The sequence below is a fragment of the Hyla sarda genome, chromosome 5 (genome assembly GCF_029499605.1).
Source record: "Hyla sarda isolate aHylSar1 chromosome 5, aHylSar1.hap1, whole genome shotgun sequence".
Taxonomy (NCBI): Eukaryota; Metazoa; Chordata; class Amphibia; order Anura; family Hylidae; genus Hyla; species Hyla sarda.
Window position 1 is genome coordinate 331,531,508 of NC_079193.1, and position 25,851 is coordinate 331,557,358.

Consider the following 25,851-nt stretch of genomic DNA (forward strand, 5'->3'; position numbering starts at 1 on the left):
GGGGGTTTGAATACCTAGACCTTGACCGATCAAAACTTTAAAAATGCCAAAGGTTCATGTTAAAAGTTTTTAAAAGTGACAGTAATGCTTTAATATCAAAGCCCAATTTTTACACTGAGAACATCCCTGCACATCAGGCAGAGAAATGTTTAAATGTTGCCTTAGAGGAGAATGGAAGAAGGAGCTACTGTACGATCTTCTAAAACAACACAGGACAATCTGTACTAACAGCTGTTGGAGCCATTACCTCTAGAAGACTCTACCAGACGTCCGTGACCTGAAGCAATGGTGAGAGCTGAGCCGACTTACTTGCCCTAGGTATAAGACGTATAAAATATCTTTTTTAGATTTTACAGTTCACTAAGTAACACTTGAAGATATTTATGGGAAGGTTTTCCACACTCTGATGACTTAAATAAATGTTTTGTTTTGGAAGGACTTTAAGGAAAAACCTTCTCGGATTACAGACCATATAAAGAGATCAACATTTGTCTATTTTAATGGTCTTATTAGAGCAGCAGTTCTCTGCCTCTTGGATAGTTAAACTTGAATCAACTTTGGCCGTGGAAGTTTTCCTGAATTATTTGGCAAGATCCTTTTTCCAAGTACATGGCGTTGCGATAAATTCAGGAGGAGTGGTAACAGAATTGCACTTTCAGTACTGTGTCTGAAGTCATTACGCTTTCAAGGCTGCCGAAGGAGGTGTCACTGATGTGTCCTGGGGCTCTGAGGACCAAGTTACTTCTAATGCTTTGTCTGGTCACTACACGGTAAACTGGCACAACTCTCCACACAACAGCTGGGTTCTGCATTAGGCTCGGGCACCTGGATAAAGTTTCATGCCTTCATTCTGTGATTCATAAATGAAAAATTAGATCTACATATGTCCATTCAAGACTATTTTCAAAGAGTCAAGTCAGCACCCTCTGTACCTGCGGGGCCTGGATATTTGTTGAATGTCTATTAATATTCTCCATGTTTCCTACAGGCAGAGGTGATGAACACTTCCCATTAGGTAGTTTACAGTTGGCTTATAGAGACAGCTGAGTCATTACTTCATTCCAACAAAACATCGTCTATGAAGCGTGCACCATGGAGGGCATACCAGCTTTACTAATTTTTACACAAGGCTATCTTTTACATGCAGGAATATATTGGACATTGTCACTAAAAGCTAAGCCAAAAAAGCTTAGTGCATGATTTATTGATGAAAAAAAATACTTAAATTGAAGGTTTAGGTTCCTTCAATCCAATAAAAGGAGTTTTTCCTGGACAGATGTTACAAAACTAAAAATAAAGCTTTACATATCTGCTCAAATTCCCTGCTGCTGCCGTTCTGATGGCATCCATCCCTGGTGCACTTTACTTCTTCCTGCTCTCTAGAACGTCTCATTTGTGTAGGACTGAATCACTGGCTGAGGCAGGCTACCAGTGTGGCTAGTGCTGAGTGGGCAGCTTCTGTACCAATGGGATGTAATAGGAAGAGGGAAGAGCAGTGGGGACCGGGCACCATCAGAACTGCAGTGGCAGGGGGAAAAGTTTGTCCCTAGGACACACCTTGAAGGACCTAGAAAGCTTTCATCTTAAAGGTGGTCCTCTGAGAAACCATCTTTTGCTTTCAATCATATAGGTTATAAAAGCTATTTACATGGGGGTCTGAACACTGCTGAGAACAAAGGGCATGGAGTCCCCATTCTCCTGTGGGGACCAGGACTATCACTTTCCTTCTCCATAGATTTAAATGGGAATGTTGCAAATAGAAGAACATGTTTCTGACAGTTTAAAGGGGTACTCCGGTGAAAAGACTCGGCACTGCGGAGTAAAGACTCGGCACTCCTGTCAGTTCGCTATTGTCGGATACAGGTATGTTTAAGACAGAGTAAGGAGAAGTGTTGTGGCTTCTCGGGGGTGCAAAAAATCTGTTCCGTTTCGCGGTCAAACACCGCTTGGTCACGCCCCAAGCGGTGTTTGACCACGAAACGGAACCGTCGGACCACAAGCTCCACGGAGCTCCTCTCTTCTCCCTCCCGCACTGCTTCTTGTACCCCATGATGGAGTAAAGTCTTCCTGAAACTTCTAATACGGGTGAGTGCATTCCTTGCAATCTTTTGTATGTTTCCATAAAATGGACAGAGATGTCAGCAGAGAGCACTGTGCTCATGATGTCAGCAGACAGTTCTGTGTTTCAAAAAGAAAATAATTTCCGCTGTAGTATTCAGCAGCTAATAAGTACAGGAAGGATTAAGATTTTTTAATAGAAGTAATTTACAAATCTGTTTCTGGCACCAGTTAATTAAAAAAAATAAGTTTTTCACTGAAGTACCCCTTTAATTCACACATCTATGGAGAGGGACGGTACCAGGAATCTGCAAACAGCCAGGGCTTATCTCCAGGAAAGTGCCATTTTTATATGGGTTTATTCAAACCTGTCAACCCCTTTAATAAAAGGAGGACAGAAATATTGGTGTCCATTAAGAAGATAGAAATCAGTTACAGCTTTTATAGGCAGAACTGTTATCCCTAGGTCAGTTATCATTACTAAGTTCTGTCCATGTGTTCAGCTGAGTAAATGCTTAGGTGGTGGAGGTAGTAAATGTGGTGGTGGTGGTGGTTATTATATGTGTTTACTATGTCAATAATTCAAAGCAAACATTACATAATAGCAAGGCTGGTCAGAAAGTGGGTTCAGCCCAAGAGCTTACAGTGTCGCTAGAACAGGGTCCCAATAACAGTGCCAATCAGTGTCCATATATCAGTCCTAATCACATTGTTACTTTAACAGTGGCCAATACTTTGACTTTATTTAACCATCTGGCCATCAGACTGTTTGCCCTTTGTGGTTCATTGGCCTTCAAGCATTGCTCAATTGGCTGAATAATCCATCTGTCTATGCACCATAGCTATAATTTAATGTAAGTTGGCTTGTCGAATTATATACCGTATGCAGATATAATTTCTAGATTTCATACATTCTTACAGGTATGAAAAGGTAAGCTTTTCTCCAGAACAAAGAAAACGTTCTCTAGCATCACCTACTGGAGGAAGTTTCCTTATAAGTCAAGACTTTAAACATTTAAGAGACTTGAAACACTATTAAGAATTATAGCCAAGACAGAATCTCCTAAAATTCTCCTATCTGAAGCGATATCTCTTCCTTTTGAAAGAGATTCTGACTTGGCTAAAATCCCTGTTCATGTTTCAAGGCACTTTTAGGGGGTTAGGGAAGCTATGTCCAGTAGGTGGCCCTAGAGAAAATGGCTGATTTGCATACACTATTATCATTAGTCAGAGCTGGAAACATATGTGCATTTCTGTGTTACTAATTATAGAGTACATGTCTATACGCATAAGTAACTATGTATGAATATACACTAAAAAGCTAAAATATTAAAGCCCCTTGACTAATTTTGTGTGTCTGTTTCCCTGGTGTTGCCAAAACAGCTTTGATTTGTAGAAGCAAGAACTCCATGTGACCTCTGGAGGTGTCCAATGGTCTCTGGCACCAAGACATTAGAAGATCCTGTAAGTCCGGTAAGTTGTTAGGCGCAGCCTCCATGTATTCTACTTTTTTCCAGCACATCCCACAGATGATCGATCAGATTAAGTTCGGAAGAATTTGGAGGCCAAGTCACCACCATGAACTCATTGTAATTTTCCTCAAACCATTTATGCTGAAAAAGCACTGGCCTTTAGGAAACACTGTTGCAAAAAAGGATGTACTTGGTCTGTACAATGCTAGGTAGGTGCTACATGTCATAGTAGCATCCAAATGAGGGTCATGGCCCATAGTTTCCCAGGAGAACATTGTCCAGAGCATCACACTGGGTAACGCCCCATGGGTGTTGACCCACTGGGCCACAAATGGCAGCCGGCTGGCTAGGCAGAATGGGGCTAAACTGACAATAAGAGATAGCGCCAGATGCAGCAATGCTGATAATGGTGTTTATATAAAGGTGCATGCAAAGTCCAATAGACAGGCAACAGATCAGAAACAGCATACAGATCAGGCAGAGACCTAGCAATGCAGACAGACAAAAGCACAATGCACAATTTTGCTGAGGCCCATTATATAGGTGGTGCCTGGAAGGAATTGGCTGGGAATCTAATAGGGCCCTATAAGTTTCAGCCAGTGCTCTTGCGCAGCCCCTAGAGGACAGAGGGGAAACTACAGCAATGGCAGAAACATCAGAGGAGGAAGTCCAGGAAATACAACACGAACATGGCACCCAGAATGTCGCATGGCGCAGGTAAGACCCAGGGAACATGGTACACTGGTGGTTTACAAACAGCAGCGTTACACACTGCCTCCTACTGCTTGTCTTCTTCCTATAGTGCATCTTGATGCCATCTTTTCCCCAGGATGGAAAAGAAAATGTGATTCCTCAGACCAGGCAATCATCTTCCTTTGCCCCACGGTCCAGTTGTGATGCTCATATGCTCATTGTACGTGAAGGTTCAGTTTCTCCAAGCTCATGCGCTCATTGTAGGTGCCATCTGCAGTGGACAGGGACCACCATGGGCACTCTGACTGGTCTGTAGCTACACAGCCCCATACACTGCAAGCTGCAATGCCCTGTATGTTCTCACACATATCCAGCAGTAACTTTCAGTAGTTTGTGCTACAATAGTTTGTCAGCAGGATCAGACCAGAAGAGCCAGTCTTAGATTTCCATGTGGAGGAACAAAACGAGTGATCCAGCCCTTGCAATCGAAACCAGCTTTATTAAATGTCAGGCGTAAAAACACACAGGTATAGCACACCTTAGCAGTCCATCAGACGCTTTTCCGGTGCATGTAGGCCCTTTGCCAGTGAACACTGACGAAGGGCATCATTCGCAAGAAACACGTCTGATTGATTGCTAAGGTGTGCTATACCTGTGTGCTTTTTACGTCTGTCATTCAATAAAGCTGGATTTGGATTGAAAATGCTGGATCACTCGTTTGGCTCTTCCACTGGCTCTTTGCACTGGGCTGAGTGCAGATCCGCGCACCGTCCATGGGGCCAAGGTGTGCTGGACATTTCGTTAGATTCCCATGTGCATCGATAATTCTTGGGTATATTGGGGGAGATTCATCAAAACCTGTGCAAAGCAACCAATCAGATCGTTTCTTTCACTTTGCAGAGGCCTTGTTAAAAATGAAAGAAGTGAGCTGATTGGTTGCTAAGGGCAACTGGGCAACTTTTTCTCTGGACAGGTTTTGATGTATCTCCGCCATTGACCCTATTACTGGTTACTGTTGGTCCTTCCTTGGGCCACTTTTGGTTGGTACTAACCACTGCATCCCCAAGGAACACTACACAACAGTGAGCACATAGTTGGATTTCTGCCAGGCGCATTATTAAGCATATAAATGTATGTCTTGGTGTATCAGGGACCAAATGAATAGAAGTCTATGGGGCTTTAACACTGAAAGTAGTTTCTAAAGCTTTTTTTTCACTTTGGTTTTGATTTTGCACAACTTCAACTCCCAGCATGCCCGGACAGCCAACGGCTGTCCGGGCATGCTGGGAGTTGAAGTTTTGCAACATCTGGAGGGCCACTGTTTGATACGACTGATGTAGAACATTTCCACAAAACTGCTAAAACTCTGGACCTCATGAATTGTTGCGCAAATCTATGCTTTGGCGCACCTGTGACAATCCATGCGCCCAGGCTAAGCTTAAAAAAGAGCTCTGTCTCCAATGATAAATGTCTCTCCATGTGTATTTGAGCACACTGGCTAAAATCTGTTTGCATGGGTAAATGCCTGAATGGATGCCCATCTGCATGAGTGGGGACATAAGTGGATGTCCATGACCAGGAGTGGGCGCACAACTGAATGTCATTGTTTACGAGTGAATTTATGGTTGGGTGAGCAAGCAGCCACCATCAAGTCAAGTAAGCTAATGTCACTGCTTTATGAGTCAAGTCAAGTCAGTCCCTGTCATCTGTCAAGCCAGCGTGGTCTGCATTCAATTGTCCAGTCCTACTACAAGTCCCAGTAAGCCCTTAAGGTCTCTGCATCACTGGTCACCTCCTTGGGCCCTGGCTGGACTGTATAGACTTTCCCAACTGTCTACCCTCAGTAAAGCTACAGTGGTCCGTAACTTGGCGTTGGAGTCTTTATTGCCCCCGTGCCTAGCCCAGGATCCAGCGGTATACCTTCGGGTGGTTTTAGGCTAAACCACGTCCTGGCATCACGAATACAAGGGATTAATACCATCTGTCCCTAGGGTAACAACATCTGCCCTGCACCACACACCCCGCCACCACAACGCGTAACCCTGATCCTGAATGTCTGGTGAGTGAATGAGCTCAAGTCATCAAGTGACCAAGGATGGTCGTGTCCTGCACCAGATGTCGTTCACCGGGCTTAGATGGGTTTTAGTGAAACATCCCTACATGTCCACCAAGACATCAGATCCTTTATGATGACTAAAATATCTTTGGTCTAGCCATATTTTTCTCATTCACTCAACATCTCAGATATATTCTTTATACATAATAGTTTCAGAATGTTCCCTACACTGCACCTAAGATAGCACAGTGGTGAATCTGCGAGACAAATATCTTATGTCAACTTGGTCTTATACTAATATCAGCAGACAGCCTGAATATACTCTCCAGAAGGGAGTATATATTACCTACAACACAAGAGTACACTAAAGCTCCAGGGTTCCTTTCTTCTTCAGCATGCAATCCATATGGCAAATCCTCCATAGACCTAGGTCCAAACTAAACTAGTCCCTAAACTAGTGGTGTGGAGAGTCCTGCACAAGATGGCCTTCACTGGGCTTGAATGGGTTTCATTGAAACATCACATTGTCTACATGTCCACCAAGTGGTAGACATCAGATCCTGTATAATGTAGAAAATGTGCTTCGGTCCAGCCATAACTTTCTCATACATAATGTCACCAAACTTCAAAAGTGGGCTGGACTAAATTATTGGCACGCTTTAAAAATTGGGGAAAAATAAGATTGTTTCAATCATGTGATGCTCCTTTAAACTCCCCTGGGGCAAGTAACAGGTGTGGGCAATATAAAAATCACACCTGAAAGCAGATAAAAAGGAGAGAAGTTCACTTAGTCTTTGCATTGTGTGTCTGTGTGTGCCACACTAAGCATGGACAACAGAAAGAGGAGAAGTCACCCAAAGTCTGAGAACTTGAGCACCAAAATTGTGGGAAAATATCAACAATCTCAAGGTTACAAGTCCCTCTCCAGAGATCTAGATTTGCCTTTGTCCACAGTGGGCAACATTATCAAGAAGTTTGCAACCCATGGCACTGTAGCTAATCTCCCTGGGCGTGGACGGAAGAGAAAAATTTATGAAAGGTGTCAACGCAGGATAGTCTGAATGGTGGATAAGCAGCCCCAAACAAGTTCCAAAGATATTCAAGCTGTCCTGCAGGCTCAGGGAGCATTAGTGTCAGCGCGAACTATCCGTCGACATTTAAATTAAATGAAACACTATGTCAGGAGACCCAGGAGGACCCCACTGCTGACACAGAGACATAAAAAGCAAGACTACATTTTGCCAAAATGAACTTGAGTAAGCCAAAATCCTTCTGGGAAAACATCTTGTGGACAGATGAGACCAAGATAGATCTTTTTGGTAAAGCACATCATTCTACTGTTTACCAAAAATGGAATGAGACCTACAAAGAAAAGACACCGTACCTACAGTGAAATATGGTGGAGGTTCAATGATGTTTTGGGGTTGTTTTGCTGCCTCTGGCACTGGGGGCCTTGAATGTGTGCAAGGAATCATGAAATCTGAGGATTACCAACGGATTTTGGGTCACACTGTACAGCCCAGTGTTAGAAAGCTGGGTTTGCATCCGAGATCTTGGGTCTTCTAGCAGGACAAGGAGAGATCTTAAAATTGCTGTTGAGAAAAGGCGCCTTCCAATAAGAGAGACCTGGAGCAGTTTGCAGCATTCCGGCTGAGAGGTGTAAGAAGCTTATTGATGGTTATAGGAAGCGACTGATTTCAGTTATTTTTTCCAAAGGGTGTGCAACCAAATATTAAGTTAAGGGTACCAATATTTTTGTCCAGCCCATTTTTGGAGTTTGGTGTGACATTATGTCCAATTAGCTTTTTTCCTCCCTTTTTTGGTTTAGTTCCAATACACACAAAGGGAATAAACAGGTGTATAGCAAAACATGTGCAATTCTTTTCTATGAGCAATACTTCATTTTTTAGAAACATTTCAGGTGTGCCAACATTTACGGCCATGACTGTATATATATATATATATATATATATATATATATACATAAATAAATAAATATATAAATGTATCTGCGGCTTCAACTACAACACAAGAGTACACTAAAGCTCCAGGGTTCCTTTGTTCTTCAGCATGCAATCCATATGGCAAATCCTCCATAGACCCAGGTCCAAACTAAACAATGAGTAGGACAAGGGGGGACTTACTGACTCTTCTGGTGAATGCGGTGACTGTTTACATGACGAACCTATGACAGGAGCTGTGGTTACATAATGCTGTGCACGGCTTCTGTCATCCAACCACAGTCCGCTGCACCGAAGAGTAATGGAAAAGAGTTTTTGACTTTCCTGTAGGCGGATTGAGGGGGAGAAATGCCAAAGCTTCTCCCAACCCTTCCCAGCACACCCCCATCCACTCGCTTTCAGCCAGGAGTAAAGCACAGACACTGAAAGAAAACATGTTGAATATTGGCGGCCTCTTATGTAGAGGTCCCAGGCTCATCCCCAGCCAAGACATAGACATGTGTGGTGTCTGACACAACTGTGTGTAGCATGGACACTATGGGACATGTGTTGGGAATTGTTACAATATTCTAGAGGAGTTGTCTATGGCAAATTCTATTCTATCTAGTGCATTGACTTTGATGGATCACAAATGTTGCACTTCATCAGGGAAGCAGTGATCTACAGTGCTTGCTAGAGATGAGCGAACTTACAGTAAATTCGATTCGTCACGAACTTCTCGGCTCGGCAGTTGATAACTTATCCTACATAAATTAGTTCAACTTTCAGGTGCTCCGTGGGCTGGAAAAGGTGGATACGGTCCTAGGAGACTCTTTCCTATGACTGTATCCACCTTTTCCAGCCCACCGGAGCACCTGAAAGCTGAACTAATTTATGCAGGATAAGTCAGCAACTGCCGAGCCGAGAAGTTTGTGACGAATCGAATTTACTGTAAGTTCGCTCATCTCTAGTGCTTGCAGGCGGAACCATGAAGAACATTATATTATACCACTTATATGGTCTATCTGCTGCTGTGCAAGTGTTGTCGCAAACATCACAACAGCCGAAGAAAGAGTTCCCGAAATGACTTATTCAATGACAAGTTATGACATTACCCGCTGGTGCAATGTTTTTCAAGCAGTGTATCCCCAGCTGTTGCAAAACTGCAACTTCCAGCATGTGCAGTGTTTTCCAAACAGCGTGCCTCCAGCTGTTGCAAAACTACTACTCCCAGCATGTTGCAAAACTGCAACTTCCAGCATGTGCAGTGTTTTCCAAACAGCGTGCCTCCAGCTGTTGCAAAACTACTACTCCCAGCATGTTGCAAAACTGCAACTTCCAGCATGTGCAGTGTTTTCCAAACAGCGTGCCTCCAGCTGTTGCAAAACTACTACTCCCAGCATGCTGCAAAACTGCAACTTCCAGCATGTGCAGTGTTTTCCAAACAGCGTGCCTCCAGCTGTTGCAAAACTACTACTCCCAGCATGTTGCAAAACTGCAACTTCCAGCATGTGCAGTGTTTTCCAAACAGCGTGCCTCCAGCTGTTGCAAAACTACTACTCCCAGGATGTTGCAAAACTGCAACTTCCAGCATGTGCAGTGTTTTCCAAACAGCGTGCCTCCAGCTGTTGCAAAACTACTACTCCCAGCATGTTGCAAAACTGCAACTTCCAGCATGTGCAGTGTTTTCCAAACAGTGTGCCTCCAGCTGTTGCAAAACTACTACTCCCAGCATGTTGCAAAACTGCAACTTCCAGCATGTGCAGTGTTTTCCAAACAGCGTGCCTCCAGCTGTTGCAAAACTACAACTCCCAGCATGTTGCAAAACTGCAACTTCCAGCATGTGCAGTGTTTTCCAAACAGCGTGCCTCCAGCTGTTGCAAAACTAAAACTCCCAGCATGTTGCAAAACTGCAACTTCCAGCATGTGCAGTGTTTTCCAAACAGCATGCCTCCAGCTGTTGCAAAACTACAACTCCCAGCATGCCCGGACAGCCGAAGGCTGTCCGGGCATGCTGGGAGTTGTAGTTTTGCAACAGCTGGAGGCACGCTGTTTGGAAAACACTGCACTAGTGCCTCTACTTATACAGCATCCTATAGGACTAGTAGCCATAGTAGGAATTTATGATTTGTGACTTTTCAGTTTGTCGCATATTTTGGCGCAACTACGTTTATTTTGGCGCAATTCTACACCAGTCCTAACATGCCTTAGAAACTGGCTGTGGACAACATTATTAAAAGTGGCACATTTGTCGTTTGAGTTAAAAGCTGCCACAACCCAATGCCTGGCATAACCTGCACAGCCTGGCACAGCTGGCATTGTCTGATATAATTCTCCTTAAGGTATGTCAAGTTAAACTACAGTTCTATGCAACATCACAAGCATAAAATATTCCTATAGGATCATTTATATCGGTGGTCTCCAAACTGTGGACCTCCAGAGATTGCAAAACTACAACTTCCATTGTGTCCGGACAGCCAACGAGGTCCACAGTTTGGAGACCACTGGCATATATCCTGGTATACTTTGCGGCATTTGCGTTTTATCTATTTCAGCTAAGTTAACTACAAGATGCATCCCCCCTTTATATGATAGCTATGGTTTATACAGCTGTCCGGGCATGCTGGGAGTTGTAGTTTTACAACAGCTGGAGGCACGCCGTTTGGAAAACACTGCACTAGTGTCTCTTTTTTAGACAGTGACTATTGTGAGCCATTTGGGAGCTGCCACAACTTAATGCCTGGCACAGCTGGTATAGTCTGATATAATTGTCCTTATTGTAAAGAAATACAAATGTAGCACTTAAACCTAATAAAGTTAAGCTACAGTTATAGGCAACATCACAAGCATAAAATATTTCTATCAGTGGTCTCCAAACTGCGGACCTCCAGATGTTGCAAAACTACAGCTCTGTGTGCCCGCACAGCCAGCAGCGTTGTAGTTTTGCAACATCTGGAGGTCCACAGTTTGGAGAATACTAGTATATATCATGGTAAACTTTGTTGCATGTGAGTCAAGAGTTTTATCTATTCTTGTGCTTTTGTAAATCTAAATTCAAGATGCCCCCCCCCCCCCTATATATGATACATACAGCCCCTTATACAGTATTCACTAACCCAATAGCTACTCATAGATTGTACATATTTGTGCACTTGATGTATATAGTCTGGAGTCATGCGCACAGTGCACAGCACCCTCCAGATGTTGCAAAACTACAACTCCCAGTGTGTCCGGGCACACTGGGAGTTGTAGTTTTGCAACAGCTGGGGGTCCACATTTTGGAGACCACTGGATATATATATATATATATATATATATATATATATATATATATATATATATACTTTGCTAGTTTTATCTATTTCAGCTTTTTCTTATTTCTTTCCTGCCTGAAGTTTTCTGGTTCTTGTGCTGTTGTAAATTTAACTCCAAATTGCATTTCCCCTCTATAGGATAGATGAGGATAGATAAAGTATATACAGACGCTGATACAGTATTCACTAACCCAACTCAAAGGTTGCAGATATTTGTGCACTTGATGTATATAGTCTTCTAGAGTCATATACACAGTGCACAGCACCCAGAATTCTGCAGAGTTTACCATTCAGATATTCTTTCAGGCATCCTCTGTCAGTGTCTGCAGGTCCAGTACACACCATGCGCACAGCAGAACCGCAGGCAGCAGGACAGCAGAGCGCAGATCACACGGCTCTTACCTATTCTATGGGAGAAGGAGACTCAGCTGACAGCCCGGTCCGCGCAGCAGTCCACATCCACTGACCACAAGAAGGAAGGTTGTCCCCCCCCCGCCGGAACATACAGGGGGAGACCCGCCCTCCCCGCACCGCCCTCCCCACACCGGGGCCAGTGACCGGGCACACAGCGCAGGGCATACGGGGCAGGCTCAGCCCGGAGCTCTCTCTGCTGCTCCAGAACCGCTCTCTGCTGCTCCAGAACCACTCTCTGCTGCTCCAGAACCACTCTCTACTGCTCCAGAACCGCTCTCTACTGCTCCAGAACCACTCTCTACTGCTCCAGAACCGCTCTCTGCTGCTCCAGAACCGCTCTCTGCTCCAGAACCTGCACTCTGCTCCAGAACCTGCACTCTGCTCCAGACACAGCTCTCTGCTGCTCCAGAACCGCTCTCTGCTGCTCCAGAACCTGCACTCTGCTCCAGAACCGCTCTCTGCAGGCTGATCCTCTGTACACATCTGGGGATGGAGGAGAGGATGGAGGAGTCATACAGGACAGGAGGAAATCTGTGCAGAACATTTACACTCTCCCTATGTGCTGCATAGAGAAGAGACTTGTTACAATGTAGCAGATGTATGTTTGGGCTGCATCATTATGATTATTATTAGTATAAGGGTTGTTTATGGCATCTGGGGGATGTATCGTTGTTGTTATTAATAATGTTAAAAATAATTATGATAATATCTAAGATATCAGGAGGAGAATGGAGAAGATCCAAGAAGTTTACACATCAGGAAATCTGTTACTGTACATTGTTTGGATTATTTTTTGTAACTACTAGTGCTTCTACTACTTCTACTATACTACAGTACTACTACTTCTTCATTTTCTTCCACTACTACTACTAGTATTTTTATTACTAGACTACAACTTCTACTTTCACCGCCACCACCATCACTTCTTCTACCACCAATACTACTAACAGTACTATTATTACTTCTATGACTTTTGCTACTTCTACTACTACTACTACTACTACCTCCTCTTCTACTATTACTACTACTACCTCCTCTTCTACTATTACTACCTCCTCTTCTACTAGTACTACTTCTACTGCTGCTACTACTACTTCCTCTTCTACTACTACTACTACTACTACTACTACTACTACCTCCTCTTCTACTACTACTACTACTACCTCCTCTTCTACTATTACTACTACTACCTCCTCTTCTACTATTACTACTACTACCTCCTCTTCTACTAGTACTACTTCTACTGCTGCTACTACTACTACTACTTCCTCTTCTACGAGTACTACTTCTACTACCAATTACTGTACTACTACTACTTCTACTACCACTAATACTATTACTCTTACCACTACTATTATTTCTCTACTTCTATTAATATTACAACTACTACTACTACCACAACAACTTATTTTACTAGTATTATTATTATACTAATACTTCTATTATTCCTATTACTACTAATACTACCGCCACCACTTTTTCTTCTATTACTTCTTCTACTACCAATACTTCTACCATTATTCCTATACTACTACTACTACTTTATCATCTACTACTACTCATATTATTACTACACTATTACTCATATTTCTACTACTAATACTACCATCACCACCTCTACTACTTCTACTTCTTCTACCACTATTACTAGTACTACTATACTACTACTACTACTTATTTTTCTAATACTAATATTACTATGACTACTACTATTATTACTATACTATTACTATGGCTGCTATCACTACTTCTTTTTTCACTACAACTACCACTACCACTACTACTACTCTGGGTTCTGAGACCTCCACTAATCCCTAAAATAAAGAAGCTGAAATGCTAAGCACTATGGGGGAGATTTATCAAGACCTGTCCAGAGGAAAAGTTGCTGAGTTGCCCGTAACAACCAATCAGATCGCTTCTTTCATTTTTCAGAGGCCTTTTAAAAAATGAAAGAAGTGATCTGATTAGTTGCTATGGGCAACTCAGCAACTTTTTCTCCAGACAGGTTTTGATAAATCTCCCCATATGGCCCTTGGTTTCTGAGCAGCTTTCCTCTGGTAGCCAAGCATGAAGTATACAGGTAGAAAATCTCATAGGCTTGTTATGAATCTGCGCACTGGTCTAAGAAAAACCTATTAGAAAGAAAGGAGCCCAGCACATCTTATACTTTTTTTTTTTTTTTTTAGCAATTATTACTAATCAAAACTTATCGTATCATATTTTATTAAATTTTTAAAAAGTTTTATTTATGCAATTTTCATAAGAGAACAAAACAGTACAACTAGGAGCCCCACGGGAGCAACCAGAAAGGCAAAAACAAGGAACAGGTACATGCAAATAGGGACACAGAAAAACAAAGACTGCATAATAAATTGCCGCAAGTCAGTCCCATAACACTCAAGCAATGTGTCTCAGGAATAGTCCCATCCCGTGCAGCTCCCAGTTAGAACAGGCCCAACAATACATACACACAACCAAACCCTCACACAACCCTAGGGACTCCCACCGCCTACCCTTCCATGACAACAGTAGTTACCAAGCCCACTAAGTCTGTGACCCGGACCGCATCGGGGGATCAGCTGAGGCCTCCAAGAGCAACCAAGGTAGCCAAACCTTATCAAACTTGTATATATAAGGCTCGATACAGAGGAACATACTTGTTAACCAAGGCCACCCAGAGGGAGAGAGGAGGAGTAGTAGTGTCTTTCCAAGCCACAATGATCACTTTACGAGCACAGAAAAGAAGAAAACATACCAAGAGACGCCTATGCGAACCAGACATTAGTTAATTAATGACACCCAGGAGAAACACTTCCGGGGCATAAACATACGGAAACTCAAGGTGATCAGCCAAAAATTGCAATACTTCTCTCCAGAAGGGAACCACACATGGGCTGTCCGACACAGCATGCAAAAGTGAACCCGTATGAACATTACCCCGGAAACAACTATCAGAAGATGATACCCCAATACGAAGCAAGCGGACAGGCACATAACGCAAGTGAAGAATAAGATGAAACTGGATAAGGAGATCACGAGCACTAACAACAGTAGGATAATAGGACAGCACAACCTCCTTCCACTGCTCCTCGGAAAGGCCCGATATATCCTCCACCCATTTCAGATAAACCAAGGCAAAGGGATCTGGCTCCACAGATTGTAGCAACACATATGCCTGCGTAAGCAGTTTGGCGAGGTCGGAAGTACCCAGCAACAACTCAACATCAGAAAAGACAGGAGCCACGTCCAAGGAGCCAAACTGTGCCTGTATCACATGTCTCAACTAAAGATACCTAAAATAGGCACTCCGAGGGACATTGAAGCGTGTTTGCATAACAGAGAAGGAAGGAAATAAACCCTCAAACAGGTGCATAGCAAATTTGACTCCATGTGAGCTCCAAAAGCCTGCCGCCTCCAACCCCTAAAGGTGCGCCAAATGTGGGTTACCGCACAGGCGTGCCCTGGGAGATATCGCTGGTAGCTGAAAGCGAGCTGAGACCACCGACCAAACCAACGCCACAGTTTTAATAGGACCCAATAGGGAGGAGGAAGCATACCTGTATAACGTATTCATCAAGGTCTCATAGGACCCCATGTGCACCCCTGCCAGAGCCGTAGCTGCATTTGAGAGATCCAGATCAATCCACCATGCCACGTAGACCAGCTGTGAAGCAAGAAAATATCCATCCCTTGTTGCTTTGGCACCTGGAGAAGAGCCTGTCTCAGAGGCCTATCCTGCCAGTAGAAGGATCTCAGAGCAGCATTCAGTTGTTTAAAGAACCATATAGGAGGAACAATAGGAGAAAGGTGAAAGAGTTACAGAAACTTAGGAAGATAAATCATTTTAAAGATGTTCACCCGGCCAGCTAACGAAAAAGGCAAGGAGGACAAACCCTGCAGTCTGGTGGTAGTAAGAGTCAAGAGGGGCACAAGGTTAAGGTACCCGGGGAATCAGACACCTCCATCCCCAAATAATGAAAACCCTCTACCAGCCGAAGGCACTTGGGAAGAGAAGTCGGAAGAACCACACTCCTGAATAAAGGCATCAAGGAAGATTTGGCCCAGTTAACACGCAGGCCCGAGAAGGAGCCAAAAGTGTCAAGGAGGTCAAACAAAGCCAAGAGAGATTCATCCGAATCAGTCATCAGCATACATTGAGACTTTCTTCACCAAGGACCCCCTCTGTAAACCACAAATAGTGGTTCACCTGTCTATCACTTTATGTATGTCTCAATAAATGCTTTTTCGTTGAAAAACTACGTATCCGGACCTTGCTTGCCATCCAGGGCAGCGCCACCGCAGAACTTCTTTCTTCTCAGCATCGCACTCTCTCCTTGCCGACTCCCGAGTGGTGACCGGCCGTTCCTGTAGGCTGCAGCCAAGGATTGCAGCAAAGACTACCCTTATTAAGGGTGACAAGCATAAAACCAAGATTTGCACAAGGTGAGCAAATCCACATATCATTTATTCGGGCCATCCGACCCCACGGAATTACGCGAGGCACCGTCCTCCCCCTTTCTCTTTTTTTTTCTTTCTCTTTTTTTGCAACTCCAGGGACCGGCGCTAGAGGAAGTCCGCACCTGGCCAGCCTCTGAGAAGGCGACAGTAGAGCAGATCTTTGAAGGACTCTATCAGGTATTTGAGTCACATTCTCCATCAGAGGTGGTGCTGCGCAGATCCCAAAGGTCAACACAGGGACAGTTACCAGCCAGGTACAGAGAATAGTGTTAGTACCTTGTATCATATTTAGTCAGTGATGTACAGAAACTCGTCAAATGTAATATCCAGTTAGGACTGTAATAAAACCAAAGAATAAGTTGGCCAGCACTATTGATTCCAAACTATTATATAAACCTGGCTTACAGGTGCAGGCTGCTGGGCTAAATATACAGCAACAGGAGAATACAGCAGCACACTGCTACCACAAAGATATAGATGAAACATGAGTATATAGATAAAACATGAGTATATAGATAGAACATGAAAAGCTATACAGCTGTAGTGCAATAAATGAAAATATGAAACTATGAAATTATGAGGTACTTAGCTTGCAAATTTGGCGCCAAATAGCTTGGACCATCCCACCCCGGTAAGGTGACCTCATTCTGGGATGGACCCTACACTATGAATATGCCTCTGTGTGAACAGGTAAGCAGGCAAGATCTGAAACATCCAAGATCTGAAACATCCAACCTTATATACACCTAATATAGGTAAGCCAGGTTTATATAATAGTTTGGAATCAATAGTGCTGGCCAACTTATTCTTTGGTTGTATTACACATACGGGGGAGTGGCTACCTCCATGTTGGCTCTTGCACCCCACCCACCTCTATTAGGTGTATATAAGGTGTCTTGGATGTTTCAGATCTTGCAATGCCTGCTGAGCTGTTCACACAGAGGCATATTCATAGTGTAGGGTCCGTCCCAGAATGAGGTCACCTTATATCTTTGTGCTAGCAGTGTGCTGCTGTATTCTCCTGTTGCTGTATATTTAGCCCAGCAGCCTGCACCTGTAAGCCAGGTTTATATAATAGTTTGGAATCAATAGTGCTGGCCAACTTATTCTTCTCCTGTTGCTGTATAGTTAGGACTGTAGCTAAACTGTATATTTCCAGTCCACAAATAGTCCAATTTTCACATGTCTAACCATTTTTCCTGTCCTCGTGTACAGGATGCTCTACTGGCCAGAGGGTTCCCTTGCAACTTAAGTAAGACACATGTAGTGACAGGGTGTCATGTAAAGGTAATTGTTACGCTGAGCACTCCGGGTCCCTGCTCCTCCCCGAAGCGCTCGCGGCGTTTCTCTCCCTGCAGCGCCCCGGTCAGACCCGCTGACCGGGAGCGCTGCACTGACATTGCTGGCGGGGATGCGATTCGCATAGCGGGACGCGCCCGCTCGCGAATCGCATCCCAAGTCTCTTACCTGTCCTGCTCCCCGGCTGTCATGCTCTGGCGCGCGCGGCTCCGCTCTCTAGGGCGCGCGCGCGCCAGCTCTCTGAGATTTAAAGGGCCAGTGCACCAATGATGGTGCCTGGCCCAATCTTCCTGATTAGTTTCCACCTGTGCACTCCCTACTTATACCTCACTTCCCCTGCACTCCCTTGCCGGATCTTGTTGCCTTGTGCCTTGAGAAAGCTACTCTGTGTTACCTCTACTGTGTTCTTGACCATCTGCTATCACCATTGACTACGAACCTTGCTGCCTGCCCCGACCTTCTGCTACGTCCGACCTTGCTCTTGTCTACTCCCTTGTACCGCGCCTATCTTCAGCAGTCAGAGAGGTTGAGCCGTTGCTAGTGGATACGACCTGGTTGCTACCGCCGCTGCAAGACCATCCCGCTTTGCGGCGGGCTCTGGTGAATACCAGTAGCAACTTAGAACCGGTCCACTAGCACGGTCCACGCCAATCCCTCTCTGGCACAGAGGATCCACCTCCTGCCAGCCGAATCGTGACAGTAGATCCGGCCATGGATCCCGCTGAGGTTCCCCTGCCAGTTGTCTCTGACCTCACTACGCTGGTCGCCCAGCAAGCCCGACAGATCGCCCAACAAGATCACCAGCTGTCGTACTTGACCACCATGACACAGCAACTTCAGTCGCAGCTACAGCAGCTTCAGTCACAGTTACAGCAATTTCAGTCACAGCTACAGCAGCAACAACCATCTCCTCCGCCGGCTCCTGCACCTCTTCCGCAGCGAGTGGCCGCTCCTAACCTCCGCTTGTCGCTGCCGGATAAATTTGATGGGGACTCTAGACTCTGCCGAGGTTTCCTGTCACAATGTTCCCTACATTTGGAGATGTTGTCGGACCAATTTCCTACTGAACGGTCGAAGGTGGCTTTCGTGGTTAGTCTCCTGTCTGGAAAGGCTTTGGCTTGGGCCACACCGCTCTGGGACTGCGATGACCCTGTCACCGCCACTGTACACTCCTTCTTCTCTGAGGTTCGCAGTGTCTTCGAGGAACCAGCCCGAGCTTCTTCTGCCGAGACTGCCCTGCTGAACCTGGTCCAGGGTAATTCTTCTGTAGGCGAGTACGCCATCCGATTTCGTACTCTCGCTTCCGAATTATCTTGGAACAACGAGGCTCTCTGCGCGACCTTTAAAAAAGGCCTATCCAGTAACATCAAAGATGTGCTGGCCGCACAAGAGATTCCTGCCAATCTGCATGAACTTATCCATTTGGCCACCCGCATTGACATGCGTTTTTCAGAAAGACACCAGGAACTCCGCCAGGAAAAAGACCTTAATCCCTGGGCACCTCTCTCACGGTATCCCTTGCAATCTACCCCTGTGCCTCCCACCGAGGAGCCTATGCAAGTAGATCGGTCTCGCCTGACTATTGAAGAGAGGTCTCGCCGTAGGGATAGGAATCTATGTCTGTACTGCGCTAGTACCGAACATTTCTTGGTGGATTGCCCGATTCGTCCTCCTCGTCTGGAAAATGCACGCACGCAACCTGCTCATGTGGGCCTGGCGTCTCTGGGTACGGAGTCTGCTTCTCCATGTCTCACTGTGCCCGTACGGATTTCTCCTTCTGCCGACTCCTCCTTCTCTGCCGTGGCCGTCTTGGACTCTGGTTCCTCTGGAAATTTTATTCTGGCCTCTTTGCTTGATAGGTACTGCATCCCGGTAACCCGTCTCATCAAGCCGCTCTACATTGCTTCAGTCAACGGAGTCAAGTTGAACTGCACTGTGCGTTATCGCACAGTGCCTCTGCTTATGAACATTGGACCACATCTCGAAAAGATTAAATTCTTGGTTCTGCCCGGCTGCACATCTGAAGTCCTTCTCGGTCTGCCATGGCTCAAGCACCATTCTCCCACCCTTGACTGGACCACCGGGGAGATCAAGAATTGGGGTCCTGCTTGCCGCAAGAAATGCCTCATGTCTGCTCCCAGCCCCGTCTGTCGGGCCTCAGTGTCCCCTCCTGTGCCTGGTCTCCCCAAGGCCTGTGCCAAGCCTCACCCTCTGCCCTCCCTCCCCATTCCCACTCCTTCTGACCGGTCTGCCCAGGACTTCACTGTCCCCCAGAAGGAGACTCTACAATCGCTCCCAATGTCCTCGTCCCAGGTGGAGCGACATCCCGACAAAAAGAGGGGGAGACCTAAGGGGGGGGTACTGTTACGCTGAGCACTCCGGGTCCCTGCTCCTCCCCGAAGTGCTCGCGGCGTTTCTCTCCCTGCAGCGCCCCGGTCAGACCCGCTGACCGGGAGCGCTGCACTGACATTGCTGGCGGGGATGCAATTCGCATAGCGGGATGCGCCCGCTCGCGAATCGCATCCCAAGTCTCTTACCTGTCCCGCTCCCCGGCTGTCATGCTCTGGCGCGCGCGGCTCCGCTCTCTAGGGCGCGCGCGCGCCAGCTCTCTGAGATTTAAAGGGCCAGTGCACCAATGATGGTGCCTGGCCCAATCTTCCTGATTAGTTTCCACCTGTGCACTCCCTACTTATACCTCACTTCCCCTGCACTCCCTTGCCGGATCTTGTTGCCTTGTGCCTTGAGAAAGCTACTCTGTGTTACCTCTACTGTGTTCTTGACCATCTGCTATCACCATTGACTACGAACCTTGCTGCCTGCCCCGACCTTCTGCTACGTCCGACCTTGCTCTTGTCTACTCCCTTGTACCGCGCCTATCTTCAGCAGTCAGAGAGGTTGAGCCGTTGCTAGTGGATACGACCTGGTTGCTACCGCCGCTGCAAGACCATCCCGCTTTGCGGCGGGCTCTGGTGAATACCAGTAGCAACTTAGAACCGGTCCACTAGCACGGTCCACGCCAATCCCTCTCTGGCACAGAGGATCCACCTCCTGCCAGCCGAATCGTGACAGTAATATTGTTATATTGTCTAAAGTATGTACAGTGTTCTTGGGAGAAGTAGCTTCTGCCCATTGGCCCTAGCAGCTAAGGCATTGGGTAGAAAGCCTCTGGCAGCCCGATCCGGATCAGGTGTGTAAAATCTGTTATGTATGCAGTTACAAGGTTTCCAAATTCCACATGTTCAAGATCCTGTTACAGGCGCTTATGCGGTCCGGTGTCCCGGCCGCAGGCGCTCCCCTGCTGTTATGGGTGCAAATGTGGTCCGGCCGCAGGCGCCTGCCTCTGTCCCCCTTTGGTGCTGTGGTCCGCTCCCCAGACCACAGGCACTCCCATGTCCCTTCCCCCTGCTCACCTTTCCTCGCTCCTGTGTATGCTGTTTACTGGCCTGCGCTCCCGTCTCTTTGTGCGCGTGCGCGCTGGCTCTCTGAGATTTAAAGGGCCAGCTGTTACGCCGAGCGCTCCGGGTCCCTGCTCCTCCCCGGAGCGCTCGCGGCGTTCCTCTCTCTGCAGCGCCCCGGTCAGACCCGCTGATCGGGAGCGCTGCACTGACACTGCCGACGGGGATGCGATTCGCATAGCGGGACGCGCCCGCTCGCAAATCGCATCCCAAGTCACTCACCTGTCCCGGTCCCCGGCTGTCTCGTCCTGGCGCGCGCGGCTCCGCTCCTTAGGGTGCGCGCGCGCCAGCCCAATCAGTCTAACTAGCTTCCACCTGCTCCCTGTCATTATAACCTCACTTCCCCTTCCCTTCCTTGCCTGATCTTGTTGCCTTGTGCCAGAGAAAGCGTTTAGTGTTGTCCAAAGCCTGTGTTCCAGACCTTCTGCTATTGCTATTGACTACGAACCTTGCCGCCTGCCCCGACCTTCTGCTACGTCTGACCTTGCCTCTGCCTAGTCCTTCTGTCCCATGCCTTCTCAGCTGTCAGAGAGGTTGAGCCGTTGCCGGTGGATACGACCTGGTTGCTACCGCCGCTGCAAGACCATCCTGCTTTGCGGCGGGCTCTGGTGAATACCAGTGGCAACTTAGAAACGGTCCGCCGGCACGGTCCACGCCAATCCCTCTCTGACACAGAGGATCCACCTCCAGCTTGCCGAATCATAACACCAGCATGTCGGCAATTTCCGGGCGCTGTCCCTATAAAGGGGACTGACTGCCCCTTAACCCCTGCCGGATCTTTGTGTCTCCTAGAGCCTTAGAGAAAGCGTTTTCCTGTGTGTTCTAATTATCCATGTACAGCTTGCCTTATCCTTCCTGTGCCATGCTACACCTTGGCAGCCTGTGTAGACAAGTCATATCAGGGGTAGCGACCTGGGTGCCGCCTGCAACAGCAAGTCAATCCCACTCCGCTCCCTGGTATGGCTCATGTCATCTTCCACACAGGTCCAGCGAATCCACTTCTCCATCACCAGCCATTACCGTAAGATCTGGCTCCCGCCAAGGTGCCTTTGACAAGTGTGGCAGTCCTTTATACAATTGTGGCTCAGCAGTCACAACAGTTGGCTCAGCAGGCCCAGCAACTGAATCAGTTGTCCTCAATGATGGAGCAGCTCCTCTCCATGCAGCAGCAACAACAGGGGCAACCTGCTCCTGAGTCTTCCTCTGGGACCGCTCCCTCCGGGGCATCCCTAGGTCCCAAACTTTGTCTATCTATGCCTACCAAATATGAAGGGGACCCTAAATTGTGCAGGGGATTTGTTACCCAATGCTCCATGCACATGGAACTCATGGCCGACCAGTTTCTGTCTGAACGTTCCAAAGTGGCTTTTGTGGTCAGTCCTCTTACCGGCAGGACTCTGGCCTGGGCTACTCCTCTCTGGGACAAAGGTGATCCTGTGACATCCCATCTACAAACCTTCTTCTCGGAATTTCGAAGTGTCTTCGAGGAGCCAGTACGGGCGTCTTTGGCCAAAACAGCCCTCCTGAACCTCCGCCAAGGGGACTCCTCTGTGGGCAACTACGCGGTCCAATTCCGTACTCTAGCATGTGAGTTGGATTGGAATGATGCAACCCTGTGTGCTACCTTCAAGAAGGGACTTTCTAGTAGGGTAAAGGATGCTCTAGCCACACGGGACTCACCAACTTCCTTGAGTGAATTGATCTTCTGGCAACCCACATTGATGTGCGTTTTGCCGAGAGGCAAGAGGCGTTCCGACAAGAGCGCGAACCTCCTCGTACCTCTTGTCTTCCCCGTTTGGCTCCGATGTTTCAGCGGCCTCCTCAGCCTACCTTCTTTCTTCCTGCCGAAGAGCCCATGCAGGTGGATCGTGCTCACCTGTCCCCACAAGTAAGATTGCGCTAACTGGAAGAGAACCGTTACCTGTATTGTGCAAGTCCGGAACATTTCCTTAATAATTACCCTCTTTGGCCTCAGCGTCCGGGAAACGCACGCACCTAGGGCACGTGGGAGAGACATCTCTAGGTGTGAATACTTCCTCTCCCCCTTTATACTTACCTATCCAGCTCTTCACCTCTACCGGATCCTCGCTCCACGTTTCTACCTTTGTGGACTCCATTTCTGCAGGGAACTTCGTAGATGCCACTCTGTTCTTCAAATATCATCTACCAGTCACACAACTCACAAAACCACTGTAAGTCTCCTCTATCAATGGGGAGTGACTGAATTCCGCAGTGAAGTTCATCCCAGAACCTCCGAGGATGCAAGTGGGGGCTATGCATAAGGAATGGATCAGGTTCTACGTGCTTCCTCACTGTTCTTCTTCTGTACTCCTCGGTCTCCCTTGGCTGCAGTGCCACACCCCTGTGCTTGACTGATGTTTCGGAGAAGTCTCACATTGGGGCCAGGACTGCCAGAATTGCTTTCTGTTGAGAATTCAACTGAAGCATCCCATTCCTAGTCCCTCTCTGCCGAGTCTGCCTACCTCCTATCAAGACTTCGCTGACGTGTTTTGCGAGAAGCAAGCGGAGACTCTTCCACCTCATCGACCCTATGATTGTCCAATTGACCTTCTGCCTAGTACTTCTCCCCCTCGGGGAAGAATCTACCCCTTGTCGGCCCCAGAGACGCAGGCCATGTCTGAATACTGATTGGTGCACGGCTATTAGTGGTGTACCCCAAGGTTCTGTACTGGGCCCGCTGTTGTTTAATTTATTTATCAATGATATAGAGGATGGTATTAACAGCTCTGTTTCTATCTTTGCAGATGACACCAAGCTTTGTAGCACAGTACAGTCTATAGAGGATGTGCATAAGTTACAAGATGACTTGGATAGACTAAGTGTCTGGGCATCCACTTGGCAAATGAGGTTTAATGTGGATAAATGTAAAGTTATGCATCTGGGTACTAATAACATGCATGCATCGTATGTCTTAGGCGGGATTAAACTGGCAGAGTCACTGGTAGAGAAGGATCTGGGTGTACTTGTAGATCACAGACTTCAGAATAGCATGCAATGTCAGGCTGCTGCTTCCAAAGCCAGCAGGATATTGTCATGTATCAAAAGAAGTATGGACTCGAGGGACAGGGACATAATACTCCCCCTTTATAAAGCATTGGTACGGCCTCACCTGGAATATGCTGTTCAGTTTTGGTCACCTGTCCATAAAAGGGACACTACGGAGCTGGAAAGGGTGCAGAGACGTGCAACTAAACTATTATGGGGCATGGAACATTTTAGCTATGAGGAACAATTAAAGGAGTTACAATTGTTTAGTCTTGAGAAGAGACGTTTAAGGGGGGATATGATAAACATATATAAGTATATGAATGGCCCATACAAAAAATATGGAGAAAAACTGTTCCAGGTTAAACCCCCCAAAGGACGAGGGGGCACTCCCTCCGTCTGGAGAAGAAAAGGTTCAGTCTTAAGGGGGCGACACTACGGAGCTGGAAAGGGTGCAGAGACGTGCAACTAAACTATTATGGGGCATGGAACATTTTAGCTATGAGGAACAATTAAAGGAGTTACAATTGTTTAGTCTTGAGAAGAGACGTTTAAGGGGGGATATGATAAACATATATAAGTATATGAATGGCCCATACAAAAAATATGGAGAAAAACTGTTCCAGGTTAAACCCCCCAAAGGACGAGGGGGCACTCCCTCCGTCTGGAGAAGAAAAGGTTTAGTCTTAAGGGGGCGACACGCCTTCTTTACCATAAGAACTGTGAATTTATGGAACAGTCTGCCTCAGGAACTTGTCACAGCAGGAACAATTAATAGCTTTAAAACAGGGTTAGATACATTCCTGGAGCAAAATAACATTAATGCTTATGCAGAATTATAAAAGTACATCCCTTCCCCTTATCCCCTTACACCTTTCCCTTCAATTCCCTGGTTGAACTTGATTGACATATGTCTTTTTTCAACCATACTAACTATGTAACTATGTAACCTACAGAAGGGTTTTATACAGAAGTCTTCCTCTCCAGATGGAGCCGGTTTCTTCTAAGTGGAAAAAAAATGGATCACTTCATCCATGTATTGATTACTGGGGACTCAATAAAATCCCCATTAAGAACCGGTATCCTCTCCCACTAATCTCTGAACTATTTGACAGCCTACGGGGAGCTAAGATCTTCACCAAGTTGGACTTGTGAGGGGCGTATAACCTAATCAGAATTCGGGAAGGCGACGAGTGGAAGACAGCTTTTAATACTCGAGATGGGCATTATGAGTACCTTGTGATGCCATTTGATCTCTGTAACGCCCTGGACGTTTTTCAAGAATTTGTCAGTGACATTTTCCGAGATCTCCTTTACACTTGCGTGATGGTGTATCTGAATGACATTTTGATCTTTTCTCCAAACTTAGAAGCTCATCGCACTCATGTGCGTCAGGTTCTGCGATGCCTTCGGAGCAACCGCCTCTACGCCAAGCTCGAGAAATGCCTTTTTGAGAAATCGAGTTTACTTCTCCTCGGCTATATTTTCTCCAACCAAGGCCTACAAATGGATACTGATAAGCTGTCTTTGGTTCTAAACTGTCCGCGACCTTCTGGCCTACAGGCTATTCAACGCTTCCTTGGGTTTGCCAACTATTATCAGCAGTTAATTTCGCACTTCTCCACCTTGGTAGCTCTGATTGTGGCCCTTAGCAAGAAAGTTGCCAACCCCAAGTCCTGGTCATCT

At 46.4% G+C, this 25,851-nt stretch overlaps 1 protein-coding gene across 4 annotated transcripts in view; it reads right to left on the reverse strand.

Moving 5' to 3' along the window:
* The window catches only part of MATN2 (matrilin 2), a 223,629-nt gene that overhangs the window by 119,287 nt on the left and 78,491 nt on the right, over window positions 1-25,851 (reverse strand). Inside the window, exons 1-2 of one of the 4 annotated variants that reach the window (XM_056522419.1) lie at window positions 11,936-11,984; window positions 248-314 (exon numbers count right to left, since the gene is read on the reverse strand). The exons of 1 other annotated variant lie outside the window; for it this stretch is intronic. The gene's annotated coding sequence lies outside the window, so the exon portion shown is untranslated. Of the gene's footprint in view, window positions 1-247; window positions 315-8,423; window positions 8,563-11,935; window positions 12,088-25,851 lie in introns of those variants that run through there. 2 more of the 4 variants (XM_056522420.1, XM_056522418.1) reach the window with 2 other exon arrangements.